Consider the following 12,034-nt stretch of genomic DNA (forward strand, 5'->3'; position numbering starts at 1 on the left):
AGTGTTGTAATAAGGACACTCACCAGTTCTTTTCAGCAAATGTCAAAAAATATTTATTCGCATAGGCGAGTAACCAACGTTTTGGTCCAATATTCGGACCTTAAGGGCCCCATACATCAGCAATTAATTGTGACAATTTTCAGATATGGAGATGATTGCCACAATTAATTTTAGATGTGTGGGCTCCCCCTTTTGGCAATCCCAATCAAAATCGCCAATCGATTGCTTAATCAGGTTTTTAAACATGTTTAATAATCTGGTATTATCTGCAGATCTTTTTTATATGTGTGGGCATTCCCAATTCGTCTTCTTCATCTATTTACATTATGAACAGCAATCGATTGGGCAATTTCCAGATATGAAGATGCAATCTTTAGATGGAAAAATCTGCCGATCACTGAAATAAAATTGTAATGTGTGGGCAAAGTCAGATAGATTGTAAAATCCATTTATCTGGCCAAAAAATCCCTGGATCTGGAAATCCATTAATTGTGATTGCTGATGTATGGGGCCCATTAACCCCTTCCTGACAGAGCCAGTTTTTGCGTTCCTGACAGAGCCCTTTTTTTCAAATCTGACATGTATCACTTAAGTGAGGATAACTTTTTTTTGCTTTTACTTATCCCAGTGATTTTGAGATTGTTTTTTCGTGACACATTGTACTTCAAATTAGTGGTAAATTTGGGTCGATACAGTCTGTGTTTTTTTGTGAAAAATACCAAAATGTCGTAAAAAAATGGAAAATTTAGCAATTTGCAAAATGTTAAATTTTCTGCTTGTGAGACAAATAATCATACCACTCAAAATAGTTAATAACTAACATAGACCATATGTCTACTTTATGTTTCCATCATTATTTCAACTTCCTTTTAATTTTTTTGGACACTAGGAGGCTTACAATATGAATAGCAAATTCTCAAATTTTCAAGAAAATTTCAAACACTGATTTTTTTAGGGACCAGTTCAGTTCTGATGTGACTTTGAGGGACTTGTATGTGAGACACCCCCATAAATTATACCATTTCAAAAACTGCACCCCTCACAGTATTCAAAACAGCATTTTGGAAGTTTGTTAACCCTTTAGGTGTTTCACAGGAATTAAAACAAAGTGTAGGTGAAATTTCAAAATTTCATTTTTTTTGCAGATTTGCAATTTTAATACATTTTTCTAAGGAACACAGTACATTTTACTAGAGAAATGTGACTAAAAATTGATTCCCCCAATTCTTTTGTTTTCATAAATATCCTATATGTGGCCCTAGTGTGCACGTTGACCAAACCACAGGCTTAATAATAGAAGGAGCACCTACTTGATTTTGGAGCCTCCTTTTTATGAGATTATTTTTTAGGCACCATGTAGGTTTCTAGGCACCATAAGATGCTAAAATTTAGGAACCCCCCCACAAGTGACCCCATTTTGCAAACTACACCCCTCAGGGAATTCATCTAGGGGTATAGTGTACATTTCAAACCCCCAGGGGTTTCACCAATTTTGATACAACTGGGCAGTGAAAATGAAAAATTACATTTTTTACACAAAAATGCAGTTCTGGCTCAAAATTTTTCATTTTCATAAGGTATGAAGGAGAAAAAGCACCCCAAAATCTGTGCCCCAATTTCTCCCGAGTATGGCAATGCCTCATATGTGACCAAAAAATACCATTTGGGTGCATGGCAGGACTCAGAAAGGAAGGAGTGATTTTGGGATTTTGCAGCTCAGATTCTGGTGGAATTTTGGTGGGTGCTATGTTGCATTAGCAAGACCCCCCAAGCACCAATACAGTGGAACCCCCCCCCCCACAAGTGACCCCATTTTGCAAACTACACCCCTCAGGGAATTCATCTAGGGGTATAGTGTACATTTCAAACCCCCAGGGGTTTCACCAATTTTGATACAACTGGGCTGTGCAAATGAAAAATTACATTTTTTACACAAAAATGCTGTTCTGGCTCAAAATTTTTCATAAGGTATAAAGGAGAAAAAGCACCCCAAAATCTGTGCCCCAATTTCTCCCGAGTACGGCAATGCCTCACATGTGACCAAAAAATACCAGTTGGGTGCATGGCAGGACTCAGAAGGGAAGGAGTGATTTTTGGATTTTGCGGCTCTGATTCTGGTGAAATGAATGGTGGGTGCTATGTGGCATTAGCAAGACCCCCGAAGCACGGTGAAATTATGAACCTAATAATCCATAGATGTGTGGTATAATTTAAAACACTCCTTTATACATAGGCCGGGTTTGTCGGGGCAAGTTTCACAGTGGAAAATAGTTTGCTTTCTTATTCCCTTTTTATAGCAAACTTTGCACCTTTTTTGTGTCCTGCCCTTTCTTGCAGTGGAGGGGATTTCGTTGGGAAAATGCTGCCCTGGTACAATACGGGGGCCAGTACTAGAAGTACTGGGGCCCTCTGCCTGCTGGTTCCCAAATATTAGGCCCTTTATGACTTCCTCTTGAAAGTGCATAAATGTCCCCCTCTGGCCGGTAGAACGGAATAGCACGTAAGCGTTATACAGTGCCATCTGGATGATATACACGGCCAGCTTCTTGTACCAGATTTTTGTTTTCCGCAGGGCACTGTACGGCTTCAGTACCTGATCTGAAAGATCCACTCCGCCCATGTACCTATTGTAATCCAGGATACAATTAGGTTTTGAGGTGTGGGTACTGGTACCTCGTACAGGGACGGAGGTGGTACTGTCTCCGTGAATTGTTGTCAGTATAAGGACATCCCTCTTGTCCTTATATTTGACCAACAACATATTTTTGGTGCATATTCCCCTGCTTTCACCCCTTCTCATTACTTGGGCAATGTGCGTTTTTGGGAGGCCTCTTTGGTTCTTGCGCACAGTACCGCAAGCTGCTGTACCTCTTGAACCAAGGGCCTTAAACAGGGGGATGCTAGTGTAAAAGTTATCCACATAGAGGTGATAACCTTTATCCAGGAAGGGGTGCACTAAATCCCAGACAATTTTTCCACTAACACCTACGAGGGAGGGGGGGCATTCTGGCGGTTCAATTCTTGAATCCTTCCCTTCATATATCCTAAACCTGTGAGTGTACCCTGAGGTGCTTTCACACAGCTTATACATTTTTATGCCATACCTTGCCCTCTTATTGGGAAGGTACTGGCGGAATTTAACCCTTCCTTTAAAATGTATAAGGGACTCGTCTATGCAAATGAATTTATCTGGGATGTACATCTCTTCAAATTTGGCACTGAAATGATCAATGACCGGCCTGACTTTGAATAGCCGGTCAAAGGTGGGATCATCTCTGGGTGGGCACTGTGCATTATCGTTGTAATGCAAAAATTTAAGGATCGTCTCAAAACGAGCCCGGGTCATGGCCATACGGTAAAATGGGGTGCTGTACAGAACATCTGTACTCCAATATTGCCTAATTTCTGGCTTTTTTACTATGCCCATATGAAACACCAGACCCCAAAACGTCATCATCTCTACTGCATCTACAGGGGTCCACCTAGCAAATGATGACGTGGGGTTTTGAGCAATAAACTGCTGGGCATATAAATTAGTTTGGTCCACCATTAAATTTATAAAATCATCAGAGAAAAATAATTTTAAAAAGTCAATTTCTCTGAGACCTGTGGAATCAAATTGGATTCCTGGCATGGCCAAAAACTCAGGAACCTGGGGCTCAAAATTGTCTGGTGGTGGGGTCCATACGAGATCAATTATTGGGGGGGGGGTCTCAGCTGCTCTACGGGGGCGTCTTTGAGGGGGTCCCTCATCACCAGAGGAGGAAGAGGAGCTTAAGACGAATCCTTCAAATTCCCTGCTTGCCTCACTGGCTGTGTCAGAGGCAAGCATGGCATATGCCTCCTCCGCTGAATACATTCTTCTGGATGACTGGGATGACATTTGGGATGACATTTGGGATGCCATTTTTATTTTTGTGTTACTGGTAGTGAAATGTTTCAACACGTGTATAGTGTAGGGGGGGTACAAACTTTATTTCAACCCGGGGGGTATGTAGTGTGTATGCAGTGCAGAAAAAAAAAATACTTTATACCCAAAAAAAAAATTGAAGGGGTTAAAAAAAAAAAAAAAAAAAAAGGTCCTGCGCCAAAAATTGAGCACAGATGTTGGTCAGTAACGTCCGTCACTGAACAGCGCTCAAAGGCAACAGGAATTTGATAAAAAAAAAAAAAAAATAGATCAACCCTGTGCCGAAAAAGATGATCAGTGATGTACGTCACTGATCAGCGCACAGTGGCCACAGGACACCCACAAAATCACAGTGTGTGTAAAAAAAATAAAAATAAAAAAAGACCCCACAGCACCCACAAAAAACAAAAAAAGGTGATCAGTGATGCGACACTGATTACCAGTGAGGGGCAGCAGGTGCACAACCTTTGGTGCAACTGACAGTGCAACTGGCAGCAACTGACAGGTATATATATAAAAAAAAAACCTCTGCAACCCCAAAAAGTTGCTGATCACCTCAGATATAGTGATCAGCACAAAAGGCGGGGGCAGCAGACACAAAATTTAGCACTCTCTATCACTCTCTGTCACTATCTCTCTCTATCTCTCACTATCTATCACTCTATGACACTGCAGCAGCAGCACTGACAGTTATATATAGGAAAAATAACCCCTGCACCCCCAAAAAGTTGCTGGGGGTGCACAAAAGGGGGGCAGCAGACACAAAATATAGCAGTCTCTATCACTCTCTGTCACTATCTCTCTCTATCTCTCACTATCTATCACTCTATGACACTGCAGCAGCAGCACTGACAGGTATATATATATATAAAAAAAAACCTGCGCCCCCAAAAAGTTGCTGATCAGTTAATTTATACTGATCAGCACAAAAGGGGGGCAGCAGTCAGTTATATAAAAAATATATAGCACAATCTGTCACTATCTCTCTATCTCTATCTCTCTATCTATAACTATATCACACTGCAGCAGCACAAAATATAGCACTCTGACACTATCTCTCTCTATCTCTCTCTATCTATCTCTCTCTATCTAACGCTATTACACTGCAGCAGCAGCACAAGTTCACAACACAGGAAGTCACAAGTAGTAACAGGATCCAGGAAGCATCCAGCACACTACAAGCAGTGATGAAGCAGCGATCAGGTAAGTATTTTGCTCAGTTCAGGTCAGTAAATGGCGGCAGCTGGGCACGGTGACCGCACTGCACGCAATTCCAGACCGGAATGGCGTCTGCAGTGCAGTCACCGTTAGTTTAAATCCCCCTCCTTGGCTGTGATTGGTCCGTCGGTCCGACGAACCAATCACGGCCTTTGGGGGCGGGCGGGGTGAGGTGGGGTGACACCAGTGTCACCCTTACACCCTGCGGTGATTGGTGCTGTACTTTACAGCACCAATCACCTCCGATCGCGTGTCACCGGCGAACGTTATTCGCCGGTGACACAGAAAACGCTGTGAATGGCTGTTCACACTGAACAGCCAATCACAGCGATCGCCGACGGGGGGGCGGCATCGCAGCCCCCCCTGGGCATGCAGGGACATGTCTGCTGTCAGGGACAGCAGACATGTTGAAACTGTCACCGCGTCTATAGACGCGGTGACAGTTACAAGCCATGACGTACATTTACGCCATGTGTCGGGAAGTACTTCCCGACCATGACGTAAATGTACGTCAAATGTCGGGAAGGGGTTAATCATGCTGACCAATATCCTTCACAAGAGATAGCAGACTTAACTGCCATTTCCACAAACCCATATTTTTAGTACATCAATTATTGGAGTCCCACAACACATGAATCACTGGTCTAGCTTACAGGAAGTCTCACACTGACTGCAAAGACTAAAAAAAACTATTTTTGTCAATTGGTTTATACCAATTCACAACCCCCATCGTCCCCATCAAATATGTATAACAACCATGGAATACTTATCTTTATCCGATACCCGAATTTACCCACTATTCTACTTGATTACTACCAAGGGAGAGCGGCGTGTGTTCCACTGCTGCCGTCTTGCATTCCACTGCTAACAGGAAGCGGAAACGCATCATTGGTGACTCATGTACATCATCCCAAAAAGATGGATGTGCGTTTCACTTGCGCACCACGTATACAAAAGGCAAAATAATTACTTATCCAGCGCTCAGGCTGGTTGTACTGTCAGTCTCTCACATTACCATTTTTTGCGCTCTGCACCTATGATACACCACATTCAAAATACTAATACAGTCTCTTAAATGAGCCTAGCAATAATGCAATCTCCAATAAATATTAGTGGTATCAATTAGGATTTATTCAGAAGCTTCCTATGAATAAATCCTAATTGATACCACTAATATTTATGAATGTCTAATTTGTGTGTGTTGGGATTAGTCAGTGTGTGCAACACAAAAATCACATTTAAACAGGTAAATTCCCTAAACAAATTGAGACTTATGAAGCACCAATAGCTTTCTATGACACCCGATGTGATCAAGCCTATGGGAGACAAAACACACATCATCAATCGGTACCCAGTGCCGTTGGCACTTCCATGGAGACTACACGGCTCTCTGCGGGAGACATACACAACTGCGGCTAGCAAGCTACTCGGTCACCCTCTCACTGATGCCAGACACACAGCAGATCTGCACTGTGCATACACAACAGGACAGTGTGTACCGTGAAGCAGCAGAGGTGACCCTTTAACTTTCTTCTGCCCAACGGTCTGAGCCAGCCTCACTCATCCAGAGTCCACTGCAACAGTAAGACTCAGTGAAAAGCAGAAGGTTGAATCAAGCGGTACTTGTGTAATAGCACGGAGCCCAGCTATGCTACGTTGTCAGCGTAGCCCAACGGCTGCCTAGCGTAGTGACTCCACGGCAGCCCTGCGTAGTCAGCGTGGTGTCCCCGACTGGCAGCAAGTCACTGTACTGTCCCCGGCATGCCTAGTGAGCGCCTCTCACACAGCACCGGTAACCACCAGATGCCCTGCACTGGCGGACGCCAGCGGAGAGGCGCTCCATCTGTCTGAGATGCAGGAGCGTCTCAGTAATTATTGCAGCAGGGTACGGCAACCCTGCCCGTGTTCGCTTCAGGGAGACGGGGTTAGGGAGTTTGGTAGCAGGTGCATCTCATGCACAAGGGGGGGGGGGGGGATGCGGGTGCAAGTGCGTCATGCACAATAAAGAAGGCATTTGCCTGTGCGCCATGTTACATACTGGCGAATGCCTCCTTTTCAAACCCGCACTATCCACATCAGCCCAAAGCATGGCAAGGGGACGCGGTACGCGTCTTCCCGACTTGTTCATACCCCCACTATCCACGTAAGCGTGGAGTTGAATTTATAAAGTGTGGCGAGCGCAGTGAGCCCGAAGCGTGGCGAGCGCAGCATGTCCCCGCAAGGGGATGCTGATTACTTGATGTGTATACTGCATCCTCTCGCGGGGCTCACCACACTTTATAAAATAAAGTAATCAGCATCCCCTTGTGGGGGCATGCTGCGCTCGCCACGCTTTATAAAATCAACTCCACGCCTACGTGGATAGTGGGGGTATGAACAAGTCGGGAGGAGGCGTACCGCGTCCCCTGGCCACGCTTCGGGCTAGCGTGGATAGTGGAGGTGTTTCGCGTGTTTTAGCGTAGCCCAACGTCTGCGGCCGCGGGAACACTATGCTGAATCTGACACGGACGCTACGCTAACTACGTAATGGGCGCCGTGCTATTACACAAGTACCTAAACTAATTTTTAACATTACAATGTACTGCATACTGCACTTTATTTCATTTCCTGACAGTCTCATTGGAGATTGATGGTATATTGCCCTGCAATGTCTTAGAGATAGCCAAGTGGAACAGCTATTGTCCTGTTAACAGCAGAAGTGTATATTTTCCTGTCCCTTCTGACCCCAAAAACCTACCCAACTCCTCTCATCCTGACTCCTCTGCAATTTAGCATGAATCAAGAGAAAGCAGGGCTCAGGAATTAAAGGTCCTACTGTATTTTGTACAATACAGAAGGACAGCATCCAGGACCAATACATTGTCCCGAAATACAGTCCAATTAGGTTCAATCATATTATATGTGTCGTCTGACCAATGGGATAGAGTATGTATACACACACCACTCTTTCCTTTTGGACGGCTACAGGTAATGTGTCCAGGATAAGGAACTGACAGAAATGTGCTTCTCAAACAGTATCCCTAGGCAGAGGGAAAACATTAGGAAATATTGGAAGCCTATGTTGCTCAAGTTCATTGTCACTAAGTCCATAATGTTTCTATTTGTGTGAAACAAAGAAATTACCATTTGTAACCATTTTGCCTACACAAAGCTATTGTGGACACCTTATACTTTGTTATTTTCTTGTACCTTACTGTAGAATGTTACCAGAAGATCTCTATGCTAGCATGTGATCAGATTGTTTGCCCCAGAGGAACATACACACATATATATATGCTATCGGAGTTTGATCAGAGAATTTACCTGTTTAACTGTGATTTTTGTGTTACACACGCTTGGACTAATTCCAGCACACACAAATTAGGCATGTTCATAAAAAGCCTAGCGTGTTTATAACACGTTGGGAATAAATACGGTTACAAAATATGCAGCACCTCTCATTTAAGTCGTATTATTGAATAAAAGTAAAGTTTTACTAATTATCCAATTAAGAGTGCACCTAAAGATGTGAGAGCTTCACTATACCGCAAAACATTTACATGCTTGCTATGTGACTGCAAGATTTTGCAATGGCATTGTGGGGAGGTACCCGGTATGCAGTGCAGCCTTGCCCTGTGCTGGGCATTCAGCCGCATGCTAGCCACAGGTGGGAAACACCCTATTGTAGAGAGAACATTTAGTTAAACCACATTTTGAACATGGAGTACCATTTTAGGCACCACATTGTAAGAGGGATATAGAATAAATTGTTGAAGATTAAAAGCAGGCAACAAACCTAATAAAATCAAATGCAGGCTGCCTTAGATGCTACCTACTTTAATAAATATTCAAAGTCAAAACAGCTTAGTGTAAACTTTACTTACATGTACAATAATTACATTAGAAGTATTAAGCAGTGTGAACAATATTTTCTTTCTTTAGAACCTCAATTTGTTCAAAAACCAGAAAATGTGTTTTCCAAACAATTCAGAGAAACAAAGTAACGCAGTAATTCCTTGCACATTTTTGAAAATGCAACAGGAGCATTCCAGTAATGTTGTTGCAAGGTTAAGCATGGACACAATAGGCTATGTGACTGTAGTTGTTAATACCCAATAACTCTTCATACAATGAGGAAGCCAACTACTGACAATGTATCCCTCCATTTCAGTGTGTAAATCAGGAGCAAAATACTTATAATAGAGAGAGTGGCACATATATATATATATATATTACACACACACACACACACGGAGTAGCCTTGCTCCTGGTGCCACTCTTAGGGGTGGAAGCCCCTCACATCCATACTCCAGCAAAAGGAAGGCACTTAGTAGGCTTTCATAATATAGTAAAAATACTCCACTCTTTATTTGTCAGTCAACGTTTCATGGACCGCATCCACTTCCTCAGGACTATCAAACAACATAGAACATACATAATTAGTAGTGTTCATTCTAGCACCCGCAATCTATGGAAACCCATGCAGTTCCTTTTCCCTGCCTGGGGTGTCGCTGTCTGCTGTGGTGTTTCTAGCACAGGTCTGGTTTGCATATCAGTGCTGATAAACAGACCACACTGTGGTAGAAGCACTACAACAGACAGCGACACCTCAGGCAGGGAAGAGGAATTGTATAGGTTTTCAAAGATGGCGAGTGCTAGAATGAACACTAATTAGTGTAATAACATATATAATAAAAATTGTATTATTATTTAGCAAGGGAGAATAGAAGTATACAAAATCTATGGTATTGTTAAGTGATTATAACAAATATATAGTTACGACAAATATCAATCATTAGAATAATAATGCTAAAAAAATTATATCAATAATTAACACTGGTGAGCGAGACGATACTATTAATGATTTCTCTCCCCTTCGGAAATAAGTCAGTCAGAACTAACTTTTATTTCCTTTGGTGTCCGCCAAAGAGGGGGTGGGTGCTGACATCATGTGATATCAAGTGCCCGCCCCCCAGCAGGCATCAGCCCGTCCGCGTTCCCCACGCTCATAGTTTTCATGGGGACGCACTTAAAATGCGCCCCCTGCATCTCCTACCCTTATGAACCCCTTGGCGACTGTTAATGTTGCCAAATGCATCCGTACAGTGGCCCTGCTCATACGCAGAGCCGCACAATCAGTCCCCGGGGCAAACACGCCAGGGACCGATTGATCTTGAATCATGCCCATAATCTCTATAGCAGAAGTAGTGATGTCCTCCATTCAGTCTTAACAAACAGAGGTAAGTTTAGCATTGACCCGCATAACACTTATGCTATCTATAGACTATCACGAGAGCTATATGGTATCCATTGCCAAGACCCAGCAGTAGCCTTTCTTAATTCAGTGAAGCCTTTCAGACATTGCTGGGTCCTAGGAGAGTAATGTGCAGACTTCAGACCCGATGGCTGGGCTGCGAAACTTTGGAGCCTAGCTTTCAGGTAAACGCTGCCCCACCAGATTCTGCCTGACACGGTGCATGGTTGCAAAATGGGTTCACAGTCATACACACAGGGGGAAATACATTCGCAATCACTCACCATTGAATGAATTTATCCACATGTTACATGTGCACATGTTGTGCCCATTTTAGAAAGACTTTGCATTTGCAATCAACTCTGAATCCGGTCTACTGTAATGTGGATAAAAAAGTAGTGAGGCAGAGCGATTTAATTATTTGCTGCACTTAACCTGGAGCTATTCAATATTTCTCTTAGCAAGCCATAGTTCCTGGGTCATGCAATTTCCGCCAGAGGTGCACTCGCCATAAGCCCCATAAGCACTAGTTAACTCAAACTCTGCTTGCAAACACACACACACACACACAAACAAACACACACACACACACTCTCTCTGGAAGTTAATCATTTAGGTGTGGAGAGAACAATGCGGTTAACGGCAGATGCATTGAAAGGTGACTTATAACACCTTGACTGTACAGGAGTGCTTTTCTATATTTGCCTAGCAACAATCACCATGTATCTATATACAAAATCAGACACAATTACATTTTTATAAATTTCACAAAGTGATAGACGTTCTCAAGCATACCTGGCCATGGTGTCATGTTGCAGCTAGAGCAATAACATTTGCCTATGTCTGACACAGGCTAAGAACCTATAGTCAATTATTCTTTAAATAAACAACCACAACAACAAAAATAAATTAAGCCCCTAAGGATGGGACAGGCCTTTGCTTAATATCATCTGTTTTGAGGGGGAATGACCAGATCATTTAGAATATCCCATCTTCCTCCAAAGCAATACTGTGCATAGTACTGCTTGATGTGGCACCACCTTTATGTTGCTTGGAACTGATTGACTCCACAAGATAATGCCTCCTCTTTATGGATTCTGCTTCGTCATGTATCTTCTCTACACTTTAACTCCAGTAATGCCCCCCTTGCACTCTTGATAGTTAGTCCCAGGTTTGCTTATATCTTATAAGGCCTGGCATATTGCCCCCCCCCCCCCCGTACTCCCCCTTTTTTACTACACTCCTGTTTCTCTTATTTCCAATCCTTCCTCCCAAACACCCATCCCTATGGCCACAGTTACCACAGGGTCATTCTACATCAAATAAACACACTGTTAAAATTTTACCTCATGGCCTCAGAATTTGATAAAATTTGGTAAACTGCCACGTTTGAGCAGCTGGTGCTGATCTACCTTAAGGTGGCCATACACACGCAGATTTATCTTCAGATCTGTCTGGTTGGAACAAAAACATGGTTATGGATGAGAGCAAATGACAGTTGACCATTTGCTTGGAAATGCTGGAAAACTGACAAACTGTCACTCATCCATAACCATGTTTTTGTTCCAACCAGCCAGATCTGAAGATAAATCTTACTAGTGTATGGGCACCTTAAGAGAAGTGACCAACACTATGGACCCCATGCAGTTTGCCTACCAAGCCGAACAGAAGGG

General features: G+C 43.0%; 1 protein-coding gene across 1 annotated transcript in view; it reads right to left on the reverse strand.

The window, feature by feature from the left end:
• ABHD17A (abhydrolase domain containing 17A, depalmitoylase) overlaps positions 1–12,034 on the reverse strand; it is a 35,056-nt gene that overhangs the window by 4,767 nt on the left and 18,255 nt on the right. The window lies entirely within an intron of this gene.

This window comes from Crinia signifera, chromosome 1 (genome assembly GCF_055691185.1).
Source record: "Crinia signifera chromosome 1, ASM5569118v1, whole genome shotgun sequence".
Lineage (NCBI taxonomy): Eukaryota > Metazoa > Chordata > Amphibia > Anura > Myobatrachidae > Crinia > Crinia signifera.